The sequence below is a fragment of the Physeter macrocephalus genome, chromosome 20 (genome assembly GCF_002837175.3).
Source record: "Physeter macrocephalus isolate SW-GA chromosome 20, ASM283717v5, whole genome shotgun sequence".
NCBI classification, from domain to species: domain Eukaryota; kingdom Metazoa; phylum Chordata; class Mammalia; order Artiodactyla; family Physeteridae; genus Physeter; species Physeter macrocephalus.
In genome coordinates, this window is record NC_041233.1 from 54,466,667 (window position 1) to 54,471,460 (window position 4,794).

At 44.1% G+C, this 4,794-nt stretch overlaps 1 non-coding gene across 1 annotated transcript; it reads left to right on the forward strand.

Annotated features, from left to right (window-relative positions):
- The first annotated feature begins 868 nt into the window (after nt 1-868).
- TRNAV-UAC (transfer RNA valine (anticodon UAC)) lies at nt 869-941 on the forward strand. Its single transcript has one exon. It is a non-coding gene; the product is annotated as a tRNA-Val (tRNA).
- Nucleotides 942-4,794: the final 3,853 nt, after the last annotated feature.

Below are 4,794 nucleotides of genomic sequence, written 5' to 3' on the forward strand. Positions count from 1 at the left end.
TGGGTGGAGGCTACATCTATTTTGCTCCCTGTGGCATGTGGCACATAGTGGCCTTCAAAAAATATTTTTTCAGCAAATGAATAAGTAAATCCTCAGGCTCTATTATCCAAATCAAAAATTGAATCAAGTATTCTAATAGATTATTTCAATTGATGAATTTATAAGTTTGGTAAAAGTGTCTAAATAAAATTGCATTTAGTTTTATGTTTAACAAATTGTCCTTATTGTACAAATGCATGAAAAGAAATGCAAAATTCAACAAACACATATCAGTGAAATTTTTCACTGAACCCCAGACAGTCTTAGAAAATCCAGGTTGCATAACTGCTGTATATACAAAGCAGGGAACCCAAGGTTCAAATTCTGCCCTTTCCCTGAAGTGTGAACAGGTTTCCCTCCCCCCTGCCAGCCCCATGACACCCAGGACATCAATTAATTGACTGACTGAATTAAACTGATGCTTTCACACAGAAGAAATGTTCAAAACTTTAAACTATTACCACTACAACTAGGAAGAACACCATATTTCTGGTTCATCTGTTTTGATGACATTTTTACACAAAGTCCTTCATGTTTGGGGAACTACAGCACCGTAGTTAAGAGCATGGGCTCTGGAGTTAGTGAGTCTAGGCTCAAATCTGGCTCCATCACTTCTAGCTGTGTGACCCCAGACAAGTCACTTAACTTGCTGATTCTATTTCCTTTTCTGTAAAGTGAGGACAATGATAATTCTCAGAGGGGTATTGTGAAGATTAAATGAGATAATCTCTGAGGAGCTGCTTCATAGCAGAGTGCCTGGCACACACTAAGTCTAGATAAATGTTCAGGGTGAGATGATGAATATTAAGAATGCCAACTCCATGGGAATTCCCTGGTGGTCCAGTGGTTAGGACTCTGAGCTTACACTTTAGGGGGCACGGGTTCGATCCCCGGTCAGGGAACTAAGATCCTGCATGCTCCGTGGTGAGGCCCCAAAAAAAAAAAAAAAGAATGCTAAACTCCCTTCTCAGATAACACTTCTATCTCCATTGCTGTGTGATAAGGACCATACATTACACTTGAGATTACAGTTTAATCGGTTAGCCTGGAGAGGGGAGTGTCCCTCCTCAAAACCAGCTGTCCTGCTGTGACTTCTGATTACAAGAAAGTATCACTGCTGAGTGCTCTAAAAGTACCCCCCAGCCGACAAGGCTGCACACCCTGTTTCTGCAAGGATGTCACAGCTCCCCCGAGATCATCTTCCTTACCCGGTCTAGTTATTGATTGTTAGAGCGACGATAAGCACAGCTGTACAGCAGGCATTCTTGAAAGTTCAGAAAGTCCTCTTGTTCCCAACAGCCTGGCTGAACAAAAGGTCACAGAGAAGTGGCCCCAGCCCTCAAGGAGTTTACAGTGGACTCAGGGAGACAAAATGGACACACGTAAGTCACATACAACAAAAGACAGTTTAGAATTATGAAAGACTAAATACCAAAGTAGAGAACAGACTCGCAAGAATTCAGAAGTGTGGAGAAGGGAAGAAGCCCAGGGCTCTAAAGGATGGTTGAAGAGCAGAGGCATGGACGTGAGTCTGCCACAAATGTGACTGCAAATCCATCTACCTACCCCAACAGACCTGGAGCTTTGGGCAGATGTGGTATTCGAATCTTCTTTGTGTTTCCAGGCCCTGGCCTCAACGGGGGTGGGGGGTCAGGGGGTGGGGAGGAGGAGGAAATATAGGAGGGAAGCAAAAGAAGGAACAAGATGGAAGAGAAAGAAAAGAAGGATCTGCCCATGACCCCAGCCCCAGCATCATCCTCTCCCCTCCCCACACCCTCCAACACACCCTCCAACCACACCCTCCAACAATGCAAGTCATGCAGTCCCCAGATGCATCTGTTTTCCACTTTTGTTCTTGCTGTTCCCTCGGCTTGAATTGAAGCAGGCCATTTTGATGCCCACACCAAAATATAAAAATATCATGCGTACAATAAGCATTTCTGAGCCTTACAACAGTAATGAGCCTAGATAGGGATAGGGTGCTTATTGAACATTAAAAAAAGAAAAACGTCTAAAAAATGTAGTGATTTGTTCTCTTGTCAAAAAGGCCAACAGTCCCACCAAAATATCATGTACTCACCTGTAATATCCCTTTCTTTCCTTCCCCCTTTCCTTTGCCAGAAAACTTGTATTTGTTATGATAAAGTCTTTGGAATCATTATTCTAATGTCTTTTTCATCATCTGTTAATATTTAGCTCTTTTCTTTTTATATTGTTTAATTACACAAGTAATACATGAAGACATTTTCCTTGTAAAAAAAAAAATTCAAATAATACAGGTAAAATCTCCTTTGTTGACCTACCCCCACATTCTAGTCCCTCCTCTAAGAAACCACTATTTTCTGTTTGTGTCTGTTCAGATCTTTTTCTATACAATACATTTATTCAACAAATATCTATTGAATGCCTACTATGTGCCAGGCACTGTTCTAGGCCTGGAGATACAGGCATAACAAAACGTCACTCTCTCATGGTGTCTCATTCTAATGGTAACACATACATACATATAGAAATACATAATTTTAATTTTTAGATAAATGGTGAAATGCTGTACATATTATCCTTATACATGCATCTTAGAGATTTTTCTGTGTCGTACACCTAAATCTGCCATTACTCTTCCTTTTTTCTTTTTTTGGCCGGTGGGATCCTAGTTCCCTGACCAGGGAGAGTCCTAACCACTGGACCGCCAGGGAATTCCCTGCCCTTACTCTTTTGAACTGCTGTGTAGTATTCCACATTATAGATGCTCCCTGGTTTATTTTAACCATCCCCTCCAGGTGTACATTTAGATTTATGTCAACCTGGGTGGCAAGCACTGGAAACTGACTTTGGCTACCATAACAGAAACTGGATTTGTTGGAAGGATACTAGGTTGAAGAGCTGGCAGGAAGGAAGGGGGCTAGGAAGCTGGAAACCCAGCCAAGGTCAGTCCACTCAGTGCCACTTGACTCTAAGCACAGTCACCCCTCTGCTGATTTCCCACCTGTTCATGGATCCCCACGTCACCCCCTGGAGAGGCAGAGTCATCAGGGAGAACATCTGATTGACTTGGCCTAGGTCGCTTGCCTCTACCCTTCTGCCTGGGGTAAGCTCTGTCACCCAACAAAGCTCTCCCAGTGGGGAATTACCTACAAAAATGGGAAAAAATTAAAGGACAAATGTGTGCTACAAATCATTCCCAATATTTTACTTCCTGGGGTACCTGATTATTCTGGGCTGGGGCAGAGCTTAACCCTTCAGTCTCCTTCAGACACACTAAAGACTAACATCTACATTATTCCCCATGTTGAAAAAAGAAAACTGTCCAGCTCTGCTACAGAATCCTCTTCAAGATTGGCCACAGGGCCGGAGAGTGGGGGAGGGAACCCAGTGAGGTGAAGGAAAGAGGAACCAGTTCTGTGCAGCTAAAAATGACCGAGTTTGGGGCTGGAACCTCAGAGTAAAAGTTCTGGGTGTCATTTTCCCCAGCCAGGACAACAAGCTGGGAAACAGCCAGGTCAGTGGCAAGGGGCTGGCAGAGAGGAGGACTGGAAGCGTGCACAGCCCCGGGGCATTTCTGATTGGGAGTCACCATCTGTCAGGCACTGGGCTCAGCGCTGGGGCTACAGAGTTGAATGAGCCATGAATCCTACCTTCCAAAAGCTCAGACTGTAGTTGGAGGGCAAGGGGGCCAGGATCTCTGGGCCACAGCCGAGGCAAGGACCAAATTCTCTGAAAGCCTGAAGCTGCCTGGCCTGACGTGGGGCGGGGTCTGAGGGAGGCGGCAGTGGTCCTGAGTCTTGCAGGGTGAGTTGGAAGACCCGCAAACCGACCAAATCGTTTTGAATTGGAATCTCTCTGGTGCTCTAATCAAAAACCCCAAACCTCAGGTGAGGAGGCCCCATGTGCTGATGGTAAGTTTCAAAGCAGTAACAGTGATGTTCAGGAATGGGTGAGCACATTATGAACTCTCCGTGCTGGGTGTTATCTCCACTGTCATGTGAGCTGAAGCCTGGAGGGATCCCTTTTTCCTGCCACTATAACCCATTCTTGTGGAGGCTGTTTTGGTATAGAGAGAAATTTTGCACATCAAGTTTCTATAGCAACTAAGAAGGGTAACCAGTACATTATAAACTCTCCATGCTGGGTGTTATCTCCACTGTCATGTGAGCTGAAGCCTGGAGGGATCCTTTTTTCCTGCCACTATAACCCATTCTTGTGGAGGCTGTTTTGGTATAGAGAGAAATTTTGCACATCAAGTTTCTATAGCAACTAAGAAGGGTGAAGGTCAGCAAAGGCCCGATGGCTTCCCCACCTCTCTGTCCTGTAGACAGGAGCCTTCAGAGGCAGCTTCAAAGTGTCCCCCAATCAAAATCAGAAAGTAAAGGAAATTGTCCTTTAGCCCCCTTAGGCCTCTGCAGTCATCCTCAACCATAGGATCCATCTTCTTCCAAGGATGTAGGAAGAGAGGGCTGCCTTGCTCATTCATTCACACTTCAGTGTGAATTAAACCCAAAGGTACCTCTTCTGGAACATGCAAATTTAAAGGACCACTTTAATTGTGAAATAAAAAGCTTGTCACCCAGTTAAAATAATTTACACAATCATGTGGATTAGGAAACCTGAAAACCTTCTCGGGAGGATTCAATAACCGTGTCTCAGATTACTGTTTTATATTTGCTGCATTTCTAGATTTGTTTATATGATTGATTCGTTTTGGCTTCTCCCACTAGACTGTATGTTCTGTGGGTTAAGGAGTGTATTTGATTTTGC